At 39.3% G+C, this 21543-nt stretch overlaps 1 protein-coding gene across 3 annotated transcripts in view; it reads left to right on the top strand.

Moving 5' to 3' along the window:
* The window catches only part of VPS13B (vacuolar protein sorting 13 homolog B), a 741629-nt gene that overhangs the window by 600874 nt on the left and 119212 nt on the right, over window positions 1-21543 (top strand). The gene's annotated exons all lie outside the window — the stretch shown is intronic.

The following is a 21543-nucleotide window of genomic DNA, read 5'->3' as shown; positions in this document are numbered from 1 at the left end:
CTACTGCATCAACAAGTCCTGTCAGTTCTGCCCCCAAAATATGTCCCTATTCCATCTGTTTCCCTCTTTTTACTGGTACAACTTGAGTCCAGGCTGCCCCCTCCTGTTCCCTGCTACAGTGGCTTCCTACTTGGTCTCAGTGATTCTATTCTTGACTCCCTGTAATGCATTTTCCAAATAGCAGCTAAAGTGATCTTTTAAAAATGTAGATCAGGTCACATCACTCCTCTAACTTAGACCCTGATGGTGCCTTCCTCTACTTCTTAGAACAAAATTCAACCATCTTGCTGTGGCCTATAAGGACCTATGATGTGTGCCCTGCCCAGCTCGCTGACTTGGTCTCATGCCAGTCTCCCCATTCCTTACTGTGCTCCAGCCATACTGGTTGAGTATCCCACTTGACAGTCATTTCTCTTGCTCTCTTCCCCAACTTTGTCAGTCAGGTACCAGCTCAAATGTCCTATCATGGCTGGTTCACTACCACTTCTTTATTCTAAATTACATTACCTTGTTTTACTTTTGTCATAGCTCTTATTACTATTTAGAATTATAGTATGCATTTATTTATTTACTTGCTCATGGTCTTTCTCTCTCTACCATTAGAAAATAAGCTCGTTGGGGGCGCCTGAGTGGCTCAGTCGATTAAGCATCCAACTCTTGATTTTGGCTCAGGTCATGATCTCAGGGTCCTGAGATCGAACCCTGCATTGAGCTCTGTGCTCAGCAGGGAGTCTGCTTGGATTCTCTCTTGCCCTCTCCCTCTGCCACTCCCCCCACTCATGTGCACGCACGCTCTCTTTCTCTCTAAAATAAATAAATCTAAAAAGAAAAGAAAAGAAGCTCCTTGTATTTCTTGATCACTTTTATCTAGCACTTGGTACACAGAGATATTCACCAATTTTTTCTTTTTCTTTTTTTTGTTTTTTAGACGGGGAAGGTGGGGAGAGGGGAGAGAGAATCTTAAGCAGGCTCCATCCCCAGTGGGGAGCCCAACATGGGGCTCGATCTCACAACCCTGAGATCATGACCTGAGCCAAAATCAAGAGTCAGATGCTTAACCAACCAAGCCACCCAGATGCCCTCCCCAATTTTTTTAATGAGTGCTCTGTACTTATTTTTTTTTTTTTTTTGAGACTTACTTATTTGAGAGAGAGAGAGAGAAAGAGCATGGAGGAGAGGGGCAGAGGGAGAGAGAGTCTTAAGCAGACTCCATGCCAAATCCAATTTGAATCCAAAATTCGTATTAAGATATTAGCATATTAACATTGACATATTATATTCTTATTTAATTCTTGTTTTAATTTTTTATTATAATATATTTAGTCAGATGTTCACCTTCTGAATTGATAACAATAAAATGTGTCATCGTTTTGTCAAGTAAACCTGAGTGTGCAGAACTATCTGATTTGCCAAGATGTCAGCAGTCTTTAATTTGATTTTTTTTTCTTGTGATGAGAATTTTTAAAATCTACTCTCTTACCAACTCTGCTTTGATTCTTTAAATCCTTAAATTTGTTTCCCCTCCTATTAATATCATATTCAGGATTACCTTCTCTACCAGCATTCTTGGATTATTTTGGATAAGTAAAATAGCAATATCTTTGAATACTACTGCCTTATTAGACTTGCCCAAATGCAGAACACCTTTAGTATGTTCAGTCAAAATGAAAATACTCCTATGTCAAAGTTTCAGCATCATGTAAGGGCTTCTTTGTAACTGCTTGTTGGGTCCATATTTATAACTCAGTGTTAACTAGCATAAGTCTTATAACTCTTAGTGGTAGTGTTATGCCAGTTGCATTAAATGAGGCATTTGAGATAGTACATTCGCTGGTAACATGTTCTTTATCTTCTCACGGACATTGGGGAAGGAAGAACAGCCTTCTGGTTAAGAGGATAAACTCTAGCCAGAATGCTTGATGTCACCTTAGACAAGTAACTTAATCTCTCAGCCTCGCGTCTTTTGTTTTGCTTTTTTTTTTTCATCAATAAAATGAGGCTATTAATAATGTGATGATTATAGGAAGGAATGTTTGAAAGACACATCGAACAATGCCTGGCACACAGCGTGTGCTATGTAATATTTAAGTATGAGTATTACCAATTACTACCCTGGTGACAATTGTCAAAAGTCTTTTCATCAAATAGAAGCATAGGCTAGAGCAGAGAGAGTGGGGGCTGGTGATTCGACAGACCGGCTGGAGCAGTCCAGGAGAGCTGGGACGGTCCCAGGGTCTAGACGGTGGATTGGTCACATAAGCACAGCACTGCATGAAGGCGGCATGGCGGGGGCAGCAGGCCAAGCGCTGGTATCAGGGAGGTTTCACGTCTTATTGGAGAGATGGGAACTGTGAGTTCTGGGCGCAGCTCAAAGACAGGGATGCTGGCCTGAGAAGCGAGAGGCGTGACCTCCTGTGAGTTGAAAGGGAGAGCTTGATCGCAGCATAAGAACACCCAGAATCAACAACTGGCGTGGAAGAATAAAGTGGGACTGGCAGAAGGTTGCCATGCAGCTGAGCTCCCAGTCTGATCCTTATGTTCCCCTGACGAGGAGCAGAATTTGACCCAAGGGTTGGGGTGAGCCTCATTGGTAGAAATAACTCTCGGGGTTGCAGTCTTAGAACTGTACAAACTATTTTGTTTCCTTGGAGCTTCTGTTGAGAACAGAAAATACGTTGCATGAATCACAGCTTTGATTCGATGTGACAGCTTTTTCCTTGAGCACTTGCAGCGCCAGACCTTGGACTTGCTTCTGGGGATTCAGCTCCTCAGCTGAACACTGGAGTTAATGTTATTTACCTTTCAGAGATGTTACAAGAATTGAGTGAAATATTGAGTGAAATAGCTAAAACAAATAAATGCCTTACACATAGTGAGCTTTCAATAAATGTTCATTTCTTTCCCTCCACTCCTTCACAAGCAAATGTCTGGACCACTAAAAGAACCTTCTGAAGAGCATTCCAGCCTGTGGTCTCTCTTCCTTCAAGCTATCCTACTGAGTTCTTCAAGGAACAGGTGGACTGTACCAATTCCTTGAGAAAAGCTTTCAGTGATCCTGTCACCCTCGTAGACTGACCTTGAGGGCCCTGCATAACCTCTCCACCCCCACCCAGCTTTACCTTTCACTCCATTACACATGATCTACCCTCTAGTCAAACCGACCTGTCCAGCATTTACCAGAGCTGCCAGTGACGGCCCACTTGCCTACCACTCCCTCTTCATTTGAATCTCCCCTTTCTATGCTGAAATCCTACCCGTGCTTCCAAACAGCCCTTATGCCCTCAACACCATGAAGCCTTCCCTAGATGCCATCTCCACACAAATTACCCGCTTCCTCTGTAGTCCTGTGACGCTCCATAGCAGCACTTTTATGCTATTTCTTACCTTAGTCCTCACATTTTAATTATGTGTTCCTATCTTGTCTCCTAGATTGTAGTTTCCAAAGGCAATGATTGTGTCAAATCTGTCATCCTGTCCCTTCTAGTACCCACTGCCCTGGGCAGAGGCTAAGTGTATCAGATGGATGAATGAATGCAGGAATGTCCAGGTTTCTATTTTGTATTATTCAAAAGTATTGCATTGCTTGTCATAATTTTGTGGGGCTGTTGAATGAGTTTTGGTTTTGCAAACTGAATTATGTCAAGATGCATCGTGTTATGCTTCACTGGTATTATCTACCATAAACACACAGTCTAATGTCATTACATTACATAGGCTTTCGGTGAGATCATTGAATATACTGCCAAGCCCACTGCCCCCTAGACAGAGGCTAGTTCTTAAATACAAAGATAACTTAATCTCTTTGGTTTTAGTCCTAAAAACAGAATCAAGTTTGGTTGACTTTTTCCTTGAGGATCGTTTAGTTCATAAAAAACTGACCTTATAGAGTTCACTTATACAGAACCCTCACATTTGTCTGTTTATATATCTTTCCATGATTGATAATGGCATTTATAAATAGGCTCCCCATATGAGTTTATGGAATTTATTTTGCAATTGTAATGAAAAATATGGAAAACATGTTTATAATATTAAATCAAACTAACCATAGGTTCTGCATAAAGACCCTGAAATTAATGTTCACAGAAAGCAAAAGGAGCTTATTTTATGGTCAGTTTATAATTTTATCAGGTTAAATTTTAAGTATTAGCAGTATACTTAGGTATCAATAAGATTACAACTTGTAGGATAGAATAATGCCGTCAACCTAGAAGGAATATTGTATCATTTTAATGAGCTTAAATGTCAGAATTTCTGGCACTGTGTCCGGCACATTCTAAGTTTTCCTTTCCTCATCTTGTTGTATACACTGCCTACTCAGGATTCAATTTTGGAAAAACACATGTACCCAGATTGTAAAATTTTAATCCACTTTTGGAGTAAAATTGATAATGGATATTTTAATTCTCACACAGATCTGTCATAGTACTTGTTTTTATTCTCTCAATACTGCATTATTCTTGTTTCATATTTATTTTCATTTATGTGTTGCACTAAATCTTTAGATATCTTCATTTGGTATGTGAGATAGGCCAAACTAAATATCATCTTTCCTCAAGGATCTTAAGAGTATAAATAAAGCTTGAGCATTACAATTCAAGACAAACACTAAGGGCGTGGAATCACTGAAGCAATTTAAACAGGGGAAGCAAAGTTAAAGGAGTGAATTGGAAGATAAGTTTGGCGTTGCTAACATACAATGTGGATTAAAGGAAAGGATGTAAAAGCTAAAGTCAGGAATTCCTCTAATGTAAGAAACGTCTAGGGTGTACATAAAATTCCTGGTGTTAAAGTTAGAAGAGAAGGATGGGGCACCTGGGTGGCTCAGTCGGTTAAGCATCTGCCTTCTGCTCAGGTCATGATCCCAGGGTCCTGGGATCGAGTCCCACATCGGGTTCCCTGCTCAGTGGGGAGCCTGCTTCTCCCTCTCTCTCTGCTTGCTGCTTTGCCTACTTGTGCTCTTACTCTTCTCTCTCTCTCTGTCAAATAAATAAATAAAATCTTTAAAAAGAAAAAAAGTCAAAGGAGAAGGAAAGAAAATGTTTAAGTAATTTGAGGAAAAATTGACACAGGTTCACAAAAAGTTTACACCAAAAGAATTAAATAGATACTTAGATTCAGATCTATACCTTCAGAAAATGTGAATATAATTAACAAATGAGATAAACATCTCTGTCATTTTTATTTCCACTTCATAGCATTTCTCCCCAACAAAGAATTATTTGGTATCTTCTCAATCTAGTGTAGGATACTACAATGTATAGACAATGAGGATATAAAGAGATTGATCTGTCCCTACTCTTACAAGGTTTATCATGTACTTGAAAAAAGAGGGCATAATTGCATATGCAAACTCCTAAGATAGAATAGCTAAATATAAAGAGAGACCCACACATTTATACGGGAAGTATCATGTAATTTGGGGAATTCTGACATCTGAAAAGTAAACTGAATTAATCGGGAACAAAATTGATTTGTGACAAAAGCTGTATGATTTCATAGCACTTTCTCAGTTAAAAAGGCATTTTCCAGCTTGAGAATTTGGTGCAGACTTCTTATATGAAAAAAACATGACTAGAGTCCATAAACGATATCTTCACAAGGATAACAGGAAGGAAAAAGACAAAAGCAAGCTGTGTCATTTGTTTATTTCTGGTGGAGAAGGAGAACAGTAAGCCAAAGTAATCAGTGCACTCATGTAGGGTTCGTTTTTGTTTATTCAGTTCAAAAGTCAGGGAAATTAGTTTTTAAAGTAACACTAATATGATTATAAAAATCAAATGGAAACCACGTTGGAAGAATAATGAAGAAAAAATTACATACTTGGAAACCAAGGAGAATCTAAATGGTTGAGATCTGGATTATTCAATGTGTTATGATCATCTCCGTGTTTTACACCCAGAACTGTGCTAGATGCTTTGCATAAAAACCTCAGTAAATCTCATTTTATTCTGTGAGGTGCGCATTATCCCCACTTTATAAGTGAGGAAACTGAGGCTAGGAGAAATTAACCTGTCTTGAATTATGAAACTTAAAAATGGGAGAGCCAGAATTTTATCCCAGGTCTTCCTGACTCCAAAACCTATGTTTTTTACCCTCTTTGTAAAACGTCGGGATAATAGTACCGTAGATGACACATTCGCGTGATAGTGAGCTACTCTGTTGAGAAATGTGGAAAGAAGGAAAATAAAGTTATCCTTTTACTTCAAACTATTAAGGCATGAAATCATGAATCTGACCCCAAATATGCAAAATAACCTTAAATAAAGGGACTCCTAGACGCACAAGATGGATTGGATATTAAGATATCTAAAGAAAGAATGTTTCCTTCAGAAGGAAAACTGGTTAGCTCTAGAAGCCTAGGAAGGTCACGGAAGCATTTGTTGGCAGAAGCTCTCCTGGCAGCATCCAAAGAAATGGTGCCCAAGTGTCTGGTTCACCTGGTAGCTCAGTCCCCTTCGTGGAGACGAATACAGCAGCTGTCAGATCCCTCTGTCTGACATTCAGATCATCTAACCACCCAAACAACCTCCTCAAACTTTGGCTCCCCAAGCAATCTGTCTACAGAGAGCGTATCATACGTTGCTCAGGCCAGCATCAGCATCCAGGCTGCTTGGCAGTTATACATCTCATGGTAAATTAATAACTTGGCATCTGGTTTATATATCAGTCTCTAGTGAACTCTGTTGCATGACTCAGCATTCCTAAGTGCTAGGACACCATGGAAATTTTCTGAGACTGCAAGACCAATGGCCAGATCTTGAATCATGGCGAATCCATCATGCTGAGTACCCTCTTGTGGCACCTGCCTGCCCAGTATGCTGGCCTTTCCCAGATGATGTCTCTGTTGTGCATCGTGTCACAAACATTTCCAAACAAAATTCTACTCTCACTACCACCGTGAAGAGTTGTGAGAAGTAGATAGGATATATATAAAGCATCCAGTCTTGCATAGTTTGGGGCTTAGTAAATTATCATTACAACACACAGTAAATGGTAGCTGCTGTGAGTATCAGCGTTACCATTGTCGTCGTGGACTCCATTGATCAAAGAACCTGGACCCAACTGTGTTAGACCAAGAAAGCCCTGTTTTCTGAGAAAGACTTTTTTTTGTATTTATAGCCTGTTGATGTCCTAACAGTTGTTAGGAATGCGGGTTGTGCCTGTGATTAAGAGCATGCTTTCACTGACAGACTGGTTGCTGTCCCAAAGCTACACGGTCAGCCCCTCCGAGGTAGCCTGTCAGCTACAGTCCTCCAGGCTGCAGGTAGCGGAAACCCCACTGAAGCTGACTTAAAGAAAAATGGGGGGATCTAGTATCAAGACACAGTGGGGAGTCCTAGAAGCCAAGGGCCGCTGGGCCTCTCAAAAACGAGGCCAGGAATGGAAGATAGGAACCCAGAGGAGTATTTACACACTATCACTTTTCTCTGCTTCTTTCCCTATGTTTGCTTCATTCTTCCTTTTCAACAAACGAGCTTTCCTCCTGCTTCTCAGGCCACCTGGTAGTCTCCCCACAATTTCCAGAGCCCAACTCCCAGAGTCACATTTACAAGTCCAACCTCCGGTCCAGTTCCACGTTCCTCATCCACCTAGAGGGGTGTCAGGTGCTCTTGGGTCGTTCAACTGTGGCCATGGGGTGGAGTCACATTCACCAACATGGCTGTGAAGTAGGGGTCATTGTGAGCTCGGCAGATACCCCCCAAAAGGGATCCATCCATTCTGTGTTGGATCTCTCTTACTGTTCTCGTTTTTCACTCTGGCTAGTTTGGCCCAACTCATGCCCAGTACTGGCCTCACACTGTCAGCTGCTGCTTTCCGGTCTGACTGACTCTGAGGGTCTGCACAGCATATTCTGCTCTTCCAAGAGGGAAACCTTTTATATATGGTCTGTGGTGTTAGAGAAGCATCACTGCGGGCAGAGGGTCTCTAGAAAGTCTGCCTCACTAAAAGAACTTGACTCCTTTTTGCTCTGGTTTTTCCAGCTTTTCTCTTTGCGGATATCTGACAGAACTGTTTTCTCTTTCTACATCAAAGGCTGTCTGCATCTGGAGAAAAGCCTCATATCACTCCTTAAATCTTCTCATTGTCCTCTCCTAGCATCCTCCCAAAATATTGATTCAGCAAGCTCTTATATCTTAACTGACACATAGGAAATATTTTCTTGTCCCCCAAACGCTTAAAATCCATACCTTTCTTGGTCAGTCCTTCCTTTTTAAGGCAATGATTATGTAGCACATTAGCAGCTTCGCAAATTCTGTACAATCCCAGGTCTAATGATGTGTGAGAGCTTCACATATAAAACCATTTTCTATTTTTGAAATCGAGTTTACAATGTGATGCTTCATGCCTGTAGCTTAGTGGTGATTTAATCATGTTTAGTTTTGTGATACTGTTTTACCTGACATACGTACCCGCAAGTGGAGCTAAAGCTTCACTAAACCTTATAGTTCGGTGGGTGTTATTGTTTTTCATAATTACATGGAGAAAATGTTTCAAGTCAGGCAGTGATACTCAGTATTATCCAATAAATTAAAAACTAGACTTTTGCTGCTTTAAACTTGACTTTACAAGCTTCCTGTAATTCTAAAGCACATGTACCTGATGGGCGAAGGTTATGATATTAGCACCTGGTGACACGACATAAAAAAAATCCTTCTGAGAGTTACTTGCAATCTAATATGATGTGCCTCTTCCACGCACAGCTTAAAAAGAATAAAAGGAAGTGTTCTTGGGTGTTTCTTTTCAGCTGTGTTGGGCGGTTCACTTATAACTGCAAATATATTCCCAGAATCCCGAGCCTTTTTATTTTATAAGCACCTCCTGCCCACTGGCAGCTGTACTAATGTGTCCCAGAAGGCTTTGCTCCTATCCATCATCTTTAGGAGGGGTGCTCAAAGCCCAGATATGAGATTCATTGTTGTTGAAATGCAGAAAGAAAAAAAAAAAGTCTTGGGGGCTTTAGAGAAGTAAGAGGCAGAGCCAGAGTCTTAGGAAATAAGGGAAAAGCAAAAGTCCTGTGTACCCAGTGGACACAGTAATAAATGGTTCTGAATGATGGGTCACAGGGCTGGATCGACTACTAAGTGTTCCGCATCCAGAAGCATTGCCTCCTTTTTTGGACAAGAAGGGAGGAAACTAAAATAGAGTATTCCCTGAGTACACTTTTAATCATTCTGTCTTTGTGGTGTTGTAAAAGTAGGAAAAAGGGATCTAGGGATATATTGAAAAGAGCTCTGCTTGAAAATTTTGAAGTTAACGCAGGAAATACAGGTAAAAGGACCTGGGTTAGGGCCATGAGAGGTGCAAAGGACGACGGGGTTCTAGTTCTGCTCTCAAGGCATCTCTAGTCTTTTAGGAAAGGTAGTAAGTACGTGAAATGAGGCAAGGTAGAACTGTGAAGTGCCACAGGAGAAACACAGAAAACGTGCCTTTTTAAACAAGGAGAGCTTACATCAGCCTGGAAACATCGGGAAAAGACTTCATAGAGGAGATGGCAATTGAAGGACTCCCTGAAGGCTGAGGAGGGTCTCAACATAAGATGAAGGGAGAGGGGATATGAAGAAAAAATCAGTCTGAGCACAATTGCAGAATTGAATAAGAGAAGACATGACTTATATCTGGGAGGTGGCAAATAATCTGGTTTGACTAGCATAGGTTATACAAATGAGGGATTTGTGGAAGGGTGGTAAGCGGCAGACATGCGTTTTTTGGTCCATGTCCTTTCCATGGAGGGAAAGAGGAAGGCAACACATTTACTGTGAGCCTAGTATGTACCAGGCACCGAACTTGTCCTTTTATATGTCGTGTCCCAATGATCTGCACTATGATGCTGCATGGTAGGTACGGTTGTCTGTACTTTAGAGCTAAGATAACTCCGGTTCTGAGAAGTCATATAATTTCCCCAAGAGCGCAAAGGAAGTAAGGAGCTAAAACCAGGACTCAAAGCTAGGTTTGTATGAATTTTTTTTTTCTGTGTTGTGTACCTTGACTCCTTTTAGATGGAGTTGATTTTGATTCAGTAGGCATTGGAGAACCCTTGGCAGTCCAGGCCTTTAGGTAAATTGATTTAGAAGTCTCGTAAAGAGTAGAATGTAGAAAGAAGAGCCCAAACGTGAGAAGACCTGCTGGGGGTCTCAGGGAGGAGACAACAGAGGCTATAAGCCGGAGCGGGATCAGAGGGCGGGGGTGTGAGGAAAAAGAAGTGAATGGAGGAGACGCTGTAGAGAAAGACTCTACGTTCTGGGCAACTGATAGGGTAGTTTAATGACAGGGAGTAAGAGAAGTCCTAGATGACTGCTAGATTTAAGATCAATAGGCAGTGTGATGAGACTGTTTACAAAATTTTTAGAAAAGAGCGTGTCGTGCTGGGCACTATTCACTATGCTGAAGGCACTATTCAGAAATAGTGAAATCAGCTCTGCAGAGGTGAATGTTCTCCCCTTATTACAGGCAAGAAATCTGAGAATCTAAAAAATTAAATGAGTTGCCATGGGCTGCTTCTCCCTGAAAAGTGTGTGAATGAACATGCAACATAGATTTAACATGCAATTTCAAGATACTTTATAGATTATAGATTCCTATAAAGTCTTTATGAATCCTTGAGGAGGAATCCCAGCAACAGAGGAAAAAGACTGTCAGAGCTACTGAGATCTGTGTCAGTTAGGATTAGGTTCAGATATGCGAGACAGAAAATGCCAACCAACAGCAACTTAAGCAAAACCGATGTTTCTTTTCCTGTTACACATGAGACCCGTCTGCAGGTAGGCAGGCTGGGACTGTCGGTATCTCTCCAAGTCCTGAGGGTCCAGGCATCTTCCTGCCTTCTGCTGCTTTTCTGTCCCCAGGCACTTGCTTTTCCTTCATGGTCCAACATGGCTGTGCAAGCTCTAAGCAGCTTGTCCCCATTCCAGCCACGAGAAGACGAACGGAACAAAACAGAGCGTGCTTCCTCCCTTTAAGGATATTTTCTGGAACCCACACTCTGCACGCTGTGCTGCCAGCATGCCAGAGTCCCGAACTGGGTCACCTGGCCACGCTGAGGGTGAGGGGAATTGGGGACGCATTTGCCGAGGAAGAAGGGAAGGAGAGCTAGGGAGGCACGACAAGCAGTCCTGCTGGCACCACCCGCTGTGACTCCCAGGGGTCCCCCCCGCTGTGCTGGCCGGCCCTGGGGCCCACTCCCACTTCTGGCCTGCTGGGGAGTCAGTGTCCCGTCTGTGAGGCAGTAGGAGAACTCGCTTTCTAGTTCGCTAGTGAGCTGTCTGCTGAAGCAGGATTTGTAGAGAAAACTGAAAAAGTGAATGAGATTTTAGATAGATACATAGGTAGATGACAGATAGATAGATAGATAGATAGATAGATAGATAGATAGATAGAGTAGGTAGATAGTTTGAAATGCTAGCATTCCTTGCCCTTCAAAAACAAGAGATAGGGAAGGAATCTGTCAATAAGACATGGCTTTTAAAATAAATGGAAAACATTTGCAAACTGGAAGAATAGTGAAGTCATTTTTGTCCTGTCACTTTATTTGGCGATAGAAATTTTGTTTCTCTTTTCCTATTAAATACTGTTGCATTAAAAAGTCGGGGGAAGCATTTCCTTCTGGCAACAAAGAACTATGCCTAGCAATCAATGTGTTTGATGTTTACTGCTCAGCATGAAACATGTTTACTGCTCAGTATGAAAAATGGTTCATCTAAAAAAAAGAAGAAAGGATAGTAAATATGAATGGATGGTCTGTTATCATCTTTTTATGAATTATCCTCCCCCAATAGAAGTATTTTTGCCCTGTGAAAGTCACATTAAACCCATTATTCATAAAGTATAAATTATTTCTTAAAAGCTACATTGTTGAAGAGAAATGAAAAATACAGAAGGAAAAAAGTACAGAGAGGCAATATAGCCCATTTGTTAAGAACAAAGATTCTGGAACTGAAGTAGCTGGGTCCAGAGCCAAGTACCTTGGGCAAGATACATAACTTTTCTGTGCCTCAGCTTCCTTATATATAAATTAGGCATGATAATAGTCCATACCTCTTTGAGTTGCTAGGAAAAATAAATGTCACTAGATGTAAAAAGCACTTACGATAGTTTCTTCCACATAGTGCTTTATAAATGTTAGCAATTATTGCTTTCCTCTAAGAGCTTACCATCTCCAGGTGCCAATTTGCCTCTTGTTCTGCCCTAGATTTTGAATGTTGGAGAAAAACTGAATTTTTATTACAAACTATAAATTCTTTATCCCTTTACCCATCCTTTTCATAAAGGCATTGGCCTGAAAATTCATTTTTGTCATACATTTTCAACCATGCATGCCTTCCATTTTTTTACTCAGCTCCTAGTTAGGAAAAAAGAAATTAAACTTGAGAACCTTATATGTTTTGTAGCAACGTCTTTAAATAGTACATCAAAATTAAGAATCTTGGTTCTCTTATGCTGCTGGCACTTTTCTTAGTAGCTTTACTGAGATACAATTCACATACCATACACTTCACCCATGTGAACGGTATCATTCACTGGTTCTTAATCTCTTCACAGACTTGTTCAATCATCACCACAATCAGTTTCAAAGCATTTTCATCATCTCAAAAAGAAACCTAGTGCCCTATAGCCATTACACTCCAGTCTCCCTAACCCCCAGCCCTAAACAACCACTAATTTACTTTCTATGTCTACATATTTATCTATTCTGGACATTTTGTATGAATGGAATCATATAATTTGTGGTCTTTTGTGACTGGCTTCTGTTATTTAGCATGATGTTTTTGCAGTTCACCCATGTTGTATCATAGATCAGTATTTCATTCCTTTTTGTTGTCAAATAATATTCCATTGTATGGTTATACCACATCTTACTTACCATTCATCAGTTAAGGACATTTGAGTGTTAGCACTTTGTGAATCCTCATCTGCTTTACTTAGCCTCTGTTCTCTCCTACAAACTTGGACCAAAGGTGATGATGATGATTAATAATATTTACAAGGTGTTCTTATAAGCATTCTTTCAAAGAGCTTACAGTCCAAGCTTAATGAAACAAATACATCAGCAACTATCACCCAGCATTGTGCAGTAAGTTTTAATGAAAGTGCAGAGAAAGAAGTTAACATAGTAGTTGATGAGCTTGAAAAGTAGGCTTAAAGCCAGATAGTGGAGGGTTTTCAGTGACATTCTGAGACATTAAATACTTTATTCTGTGAGAGTGGCCATTAAGGGTATCGAGCTGAGTAACAACCATGGCTGATTACAGCGGGAAAGATGAATTAGAAACTAGAGGTTGGGCTGCCTGGAGGCCTATTCAGAGCACAATCACACAGCAATAATGACAATGACAGTTGGAATGGGAAGGAGGAAATGCATGTAAGAGAGAGACATCTGGAGGTAGAATAAATAGATTTTGATGTCCTGATGCAGACAACAGTAGGAGGGGAAAATTAAATGACTCTAGCCTGAGTGACTGGATAGATGGAATACTATTAATGGGGACTGGAAATGCCAGAGAAGAAATGGGGTAGTCTAGGGTTGTAGAAGAGATACTAAGCTCTGCGTTGAATACTTACAATGTACGATGTTAGAGGACTAATTATGATGAAATGCCTACCACAAGTTTGGGAATGTAGGAAGCCAATTCAGGAAAGGGTCAGGTTATTTAAGAAATGGTTTAGCAAATCATCTCCATAGAAGTAAAAATTGAAGCCATGAAAGTGAAATAGGAAAAGGTCACACAGAGAGACTCTGGGTGAAGAGCTTAAAGATAAGAGCACTGAAAATAGAACCATGAGAAATCTCACTGTGTCCAGTAAATAAATAGTAGGTTAGGAATTGTGGTGGCTTGAACAGTGTTTCCCCCCCCCAAAATTCATTTCTACCCAGAACCTCAGAATGTGACTTTATTTGGAAATAAGGTTTTTGCAACTGTAATTAAGTTACAATGAAGTCATACTAGATTAGGGTGGGCCATAAGCCAATGATTGGTATCCTTATAAGTAGAGGGGAATTTGGACAGAGACAAATACAGGGGGAAAGGCCATGTGAAGACAGAGGCAGAGGTTGAGGTGATACAGCCACATGCCAAGGAATACCAGGGATTACCAGGAGCCACCAGAAACTGGGAAAAGGCAACGAAGGATTCTTCCCTAGAGTCTTCAGTGGACCATGGCCCTGCCGACACCTTGAGTTTGGACTTCTGGCCTCTACAACTGTAAGAGAATAAATTCCTGGGGGTTTTTGTTGTTGTTGTTGTTTAAAGATTTATTTATTTTTGTTTTAGAGAGAGTGCACGAGCAGGGGGAAAGGCAGAGGGAGAGGCAGAGGGAGAGAAGCAGACTCCCAGCTGAGTGCAGAGCCCGACGTGGGGCACGATCTCACAACCCCAAGACCATGACCTGAGCTGAACTCAGGAGTCAGTCGCTTAACCAACTGATGCCCCAAATTTCTTTTGTTTTAAACCAGCAGGTTTGTGGTAATTTGGTATGGAAGCTTCAGGAAACTCATACAGCAGTCAACAAAGAAGTGGTCAGAGAGAAAGGCCTAGGAGACAACAGTGTCAGCAAATCCAGGCATAGTGAAAAGTTTAAGAAGCGTGGGGGATTCAGCAGTATCATGACTACTAACAGAGTACATCGTGGACTGGAAAAAAAGGAAGCTGTGAATTTGACAACTTGAGGTCACTGTTGACGTAGAAGCTTTAGTCACCAAGGCACCATGGCAGAGCCATTTCCCTACAATATCCCATCTCCTTCTTGGGTTCTGTGCTTGGGTCATGTTGGGTTTAACTGTTTGACACTCGGACTACACCATAAGCTCCGTGAGAACAGGGCCCTGTTCCTCATTCATCAGTGTTTCCCAGGTTCCTAGAGACTGGGACATAGTAGCTGCTCGGTATTCATGGGGAAGGAATTGAAGGATAGAGAGAAGCTAGAAATTAGAAAACAAGTTATTAATTTAGTTTATGCTTGATTCTATGGAGGAAGTTATTGGTAGGAGGTCTTCTAATTAGAGAGTTGAGTGATAAGATTCATTCTTTAGAGATAGAAGATATTAGAGACAAGATGTTGGTTCTTTAAAAACGTCATGAGAGGGGCGCCTGGGTGGCTCAGTCGGTTAAGCGTCTGCCTTCGGCTCAAGTCATTATCCCAGGGTCCTGGGATCAAGCCCCGCATTGGGCTCCCTGCTCAGCAGGGAGTCTGCTTCTCCCTCTCCCACTCCCCCTGCTGTGTTCCCTCTCTCACTGTGTCTCTCTCTGTCAAATAAATAAATAAAATCTTAATAAATACATAAATAAAAATTAAAACGTCATGAGATAACAAATGACAAGGCCTAAGTTTTGGTCTGTATCATCCATATGCTGTTGTATACTAGCCAACAAACTTTGATAAGCAGTAGCATGCCTAGAACAAAAAAGCAAAATTGGAAAAAGACCCTACAGTTTCAGGATGGGAAGAGGTAATTTTTTTACTTTTCTTCCCCCCTCTCATTTACTATATTCCTATTTAGTGCAATCCATAGTGCTAAAAGCATTATATCATAATCTCACTTAATCCTCACAATGCTATAAGAACTATTACCGTTCCCATTTTACAGATGAGGAAACTAAGGCCCAAAGAGATTAAAAACTTTCCCAAGGGCATACCACTGCTGAATAGCAAAGGGAGGATCCTTTCTCAGGCTTTTTGATTCTAGAATCTACATTCTTAACTACAGGGATAGAGATATTGTAGATTGGTGGGAAAAATCGATATCATATTGATTTGGAGGTACTTCAGGGGGTCGTCTTGAAGATGTCCTTCGTGAAACACAGTTTCACATATAATCAGTGTTAAGTATTGCCTGTCTGTGGGATGGTCCAAAGCAGCAGCTTCCTCCAAACACAGACTCTTTGAAAACACCTTATTTTCCATTCAGATTCTATATTCTACTCTATAATGCATTTTTATTAACTTTACTCTTATAAAAGAGTATTCTATGTCATTTTCTACACTATTCTTTAATGGGAGAGATCCTCTTGCATTTTATGAAGTTGACCTAAGCCAGAGCGTGTGTCAGACAGTTTCACTGTCTCAGTGTCACAACGTTTTGAAAGCCTAGACTTACGTAAATAAGTAACTGCAGATGGCAACCATTTTTTCACTGCTCTATCAGCCACATAGTGGTGAATCACTGAGTGGAGATCTCAGAATGCTGCCAAAAGCAGCTAAATAGTACGTTGGTTTTAGGTTACTTATTAGAAGGAATTTTGGTAAGTGTGTTTTCTTGTTAACAGTTCTCCTGTCTGTTGGACTGGAATGGTTTGCTTACCTGCAGTCCAGGAGACAGCCTCTTTGAATTATCTCAAGGAAATAATACTCATCAAAGGGCATTTTCAGTGAAGAGAGATGACTGATGTGGTTCTTTGCTTCTGTGAGTGTTGCCCTATTTAAGCTGAACCAGGATTCTCAAAGGACTCATTTTCACCACAACCAACTTCCTTAACACACTCTCAAACTTCATTTTACTGCAGTGATCTTGCCATGTACATAAAGTGCATTCAGTTTTATATTTGTTGATTGAAAAATATTTAGCCTTAGGAAAATATTTGCTACATAAGTCAACTTTGAACCATTCTTTGAAAATAGACAATAATTCCATTAATCTTACCCGTATTTTCACCCTTTATCATGACCTCTTTTTTTTCTTCTGTGAAGAGAAATCAGTTCCAAACATTGACTAGTAGCTTTTTCTCTTTAACTGAGTCACAGTATATCTGTGTAAAATAGCAAGTGTTCAAACTTGCTTCCTATTTCATTAAAAGTTTATCTTAAAAGATGAGCACTCAAATTAGTGATTTTTTTAATCTTTTTTTAAAACTATTAAGCACATTAAGAAAATTCAGATCTAAACTTGATGTAAGGTACTCTTAGTAATTGTTGTAGTGTGTTTAGTATATTCAGAATTTAAAAATGGTCTTCAAGAATCAACTTTCCCACAGCTTCTCCTGTTGTAGATTAGGCTCCGTCTAGATACACAACCCTTCGTTTGTTCCCAAGCAATACTTTGATCTCTTAAAATTTATATACAGTGTTGAAACTCGTTAGTAGTTATTTTATTATGACTATAAAATAGACCTTCCTAAGTATATAATATTAATATAGTCAACATAGACCAATAAAATGACTAAATCACTAATGCCAGTGCTATCATCTGGTGGTAGGGAAAGAACCTCAGTCTATCAAGCAATTATTCAAATATGTATTGTGAGTATATTAAAATGTATCATTTGATAGTATCATTGATGGCACTTTTTGTATTGAAATATGATTAACACATAACATTATATTAGTTTCAGGCATATAACATAATGATTTGATAGTTGTATATATTGCTAAATGATCAGCATAAATCTAGTTAATGTCTGTCACCGTACATAGTTCAAAAAAATTTGGTGTATGTGATGAAAACTTCTAAGATCTACTCTCTTAGCAACTTTCAAATATGCCACACAGTATTAACTCTAGTCACCATGCTGCGCATTTCATCCCCATGACATACTTATTTTATAACTGGAAATTTGTATCTTTTAACCCTTTTGCCCATTTTGCCCACCCCCACGCTTGCCTCTGACAACCACCAGTCCATTCTGTGAACTCGGTTTTATGGTTTGCTTGTTTGTTTTTAGACTCTACATATAAGTGAAATCATATGGCATTTGTCTTTCTCTGACTCATTTTACTTAGCATAATGCCCTCAAAGTACGTCCATGTTGTCACAAATGACAAGATTTCATTCTCTTTGATGGCTGCATATTTTTCCATCGTGTATATATACCACATTTTCTTTATTCATCCATCTATGGACACTTAGGTTGTTTCCATATCTTGGCCATTGTAAATAATGGGGCAGTGAACATAGGGTGCATATATCTTTTCGAGTTAGTGTTTTCTTTTTCTTCAGATATATACCAAGTAGTGGAATTACTAGATCATATGGTAATTATATTTTTAATTTTTTGAGGAACCTCCATACTATTTTCCATAGAGGCTGCACCTATTTATATTCCCACCAACAGTACATGAGGGTTCCCTTTCTTCCACATCCTCAACAACACTTGTAATTTCTTGTGTTTTGGATAATAGCCATTCTAACAGATATGAGGTGATATCTCACTGTGGTTTTGGTTTGCATTTCCCTGGTGATGAGTGATGTCAAGTATCTTTCCATCTGCCTGTTCCCCATCTGTATGTCTTCTTTGGAAAAATGTCTATTCAGGCTTCTGCCCATTTTTTAATTGGATTGTTTGGTTTTTTGGTTAGTGAGCTTACATGAGTTCTTTATATATTTTAGATTTTATCCCCTTACTGGATATATGATTTGCAAGTATTTTCTCCCATGAAGGCACTCTTTTCCCCCTTCCTTTTTTTCTTTTGATTCAAGACAAATACGACCTTTTCTAAAATATGAGTATGGTTTTATCAGTTATTTCTGCTATATGAGCTCCATCTCCTAACATGATTCCTAAATTGATTTTGAAGGAAGCTTCAAACAATTTTCTAAAATTCTTAATTGGTATGCTTATTATATTATTCCTGAAAAAGAAATCTATCATTTGATAAATTTTAGTTGGGGAAAAAAAACCCTGATTATTCCCTTTGAAAAAAATTCAAGGTTTCTGTTATGAAAAATTTCAAATATACAAAATGGAGAGAATACTATAATAAACTCTACATGTCTTTCATACATCTTTAGTAATTGTCAGTATCCTTTTGTCCGTGTTACGTCTGTTCCCCTCAGCATTTTTTGTTGATGCTGATATTGTTTTTCTGGAATATTTTTCTTAAAGTCCCAGTTGTCATATCATTCACCCATAAAGACTTCAGTAAGCATTGCTAACAGGTAAATATATTTAAATATAACTTAAATATCTTTATCATAGCCAACAAAATTAATAATAATTCCTTCTTATCATATAATTGTCTATATTTAGTTCTCCTCTCTTATCTCAAAAATATTTTTTAGAGTTGGTTTGTTTGAATCAAGATCCCACTGAGGTCCACACATTGTTTGATCGATATAGTTTTTACATATATATCAGTTCCCTCTCTAATTTTTTTCTCCCCTATGTCATTTATTTGTTGAAGACCCTGGATCATTTGACCTATAGAATTTTCTAGGGGCGCCTGGGTGGCTCAGATGGTTAAGCATCTGCCTTCGGCTCAGGTCATGATCCCAGGGTCCTGGGATCAAGCCCCACATCGGGCTCCCTGCTCAGTGCAGAGCCTGCTTCTCCCTCTCCTCTGCCATTCCCTCTGCTTGTGCTCTCTGGCTCTATCTTTCTGTCAAATAAATAAAATCTTTAAAAAAAAAAAAAAAAAGGATTTTCTAAATTTTGGATTTTGACTCACAATTTATCTTTATAATACTGTTTAAATTTTGTTTTCTGTGTATTTTCTGTAAGCTAGTAGTTGTTATGGTGGCTTAATTATATTTCAGTTGTATGTTTTTTTTTTTAAAGAATACCCCCCAGGGGACACAATATTCCCTCCATTGCATCACAAGCCAGAGGCACATGTGTCTGCTTATTTCACTTCTGGTGATGTTAAAATTGATCAGACGGTATCAGTCTGATCCATCATTATCAAGTCCTCTGTCAACCTTTTACACATTGATTGTTCCATAGTTTGTCAGCATAGTTTCTCCAGCCCACAGAAATTAAATTCACTGATTCATTCTTCACTAAGAGGGAAGAGGCAGCGTGCATTTATTGGACAATTTCTGAAATTTTGCTGGGCAGTTTACCTACATTCTTTCATTTGCTCTTCCCAAAATCTTAGGTCTTCCATATTGTCATGAGAGTTTCATAGGTAAAGAAACTACAAGTAGAATTTACTCAAGGTCATATAGCTAGTAAGGGAACCCAGTTATGCTAGTTGTTGTTGTTTTTATTAAAAATTAACCTAGAAAATAGTAATTCTCATTTATATGTAGAGGTAGATAAAATAGATTAAAGCTAAAGACCAAACTTAATGAGAATGGCAATGTCTACAGCATTTGTATTCCTATCAGTAAAGTGATGGTACTGTCGTGTAAGCTAAGTACTTCCTGTTGCCCAATTCTGTACCACTGGAGCCCAGCAACTAATTTCTCTCAGTCTTAAATATCCCTTTAATGGATTAAACATATAAGCTGTATGGTAGTTCATCTTATGGAAAGCTATAATGTCTGCCAAATAACATTTTTATAAAATGAAAACTGTATCGTAAAGCATTTCTAATAGTGAGGCATGTTAAGCACTCCAGTGTTGATGAGACAAATCTTGAAATCTTTTCTACATGTCTTTAAACATCATTTGTCTTCACGGTTTGGGGTTAGTGTCCAGAGCAGCAAGTTGATGTCTATATGACCTCCCAAAGTCCTTTGCAATCCTGCGATTCTCACACTGATGAATTCAAACAGGAAAGGATTATTGGGCCAAAACTCAAGAGTATCTTCAGAGCCAGAATGTAGGAAAAGTTACAAAATACAGATGTCTGTCAGGGATGAGGTCCAAAGGGAGAAGCAGGCCAGAAGTTAGAAATAGATATGTTTTTGTACCAAAAAAAAAAAAAAAAAAAAGGCTTTGAATTTGGCTTTTAGCCAAAGGAATTTTTTTAAATACTTAGATGAAACTATTAAGCTATAATATTCAGTTGAGATATAATAAAGTCCTGGGGTTGAGGATATATACTTGGGAAAAAATCATAGTTCATTATATTCAAGGAAACTCAGACCAACTCTGAGTTCCTCAGACTTGTGCCAGGTTGTACCTTTTAGAGAATCTATAATCCTATATTTTTCAGTCATGGGCAAAATCATCCTGATGCCTTTTGGAATTGTCAGCTTTTGCATATCAAGAATTATAAATGAGGGGCGCCTGGGTGGCTCAGTCGTTAAGCATCTGCCTTCAGCTCGGGTCATGATCCCAGGGTCCTGGGATCAAGCCCCACGTCGGGCTCCCTGCTTCACGGGGAGCCTGCTTCTCCCTCTCCTACTCCCCCTGCTTGTGTTCCCTCTCTCGCGGTGTCTCTCTCTGTCAGATAAACAAATAAAATATTTTTTTAAAAAACTATAAATGAAAAAGCCTTTAAATATTGTATAATCATGGAAGATATGGCAAAAATGTTTATACCTTTTAACCCTAAAAGCCATCCTCTTTTTTTTTTTGATGGAAAACTATAAAATTAATACCATCTATTTTAATTGTTTACTAAAATTTTAAGAACTGCTTTTATTAGGGAATATAAAAGAATTTGTTCTTTGTGGGTTTGTTTGTTTTTTTACTTTTTTAAGAGTGACATGTTCCAAGAATACTTTTTTTCCCTTGGGCCACAGGGTCAGAGGAAGAAGATCATAATGGGGAACACCCACGAAGGTGATGATCATTCTCTGTAAATATAAAAATTGACCTATGGGCACAACTATTTGTTGGGTCTTTTTTTTTTTTTTTTTAAACCCCTGTCCGTAGTATTTATTAGTTTTCTATATTATGTGTTTTTCTTTCCGTGAATCTTATAGAAAAAATTGCCACACAA

This window comes from Halichoerus grypus, chromosome 5, assembly GCF_964656455.1.
Source record: "Halichoerus grypus chromosome 5, mHalGry1.hap1.1, whole genome shotgun sequence".
Taxonomy (NCBI): domain Eukaryota; kingdom Metazoa; phylum Chordata; class Mammalia; order Carnivora; family Phocidae; genus Halichoerus; species Halichoerus grypus.
Note: the sequence above shows the minus strand (reverse complement) of the source record. Positions and strands in the feature narration are given on the sequence as shown.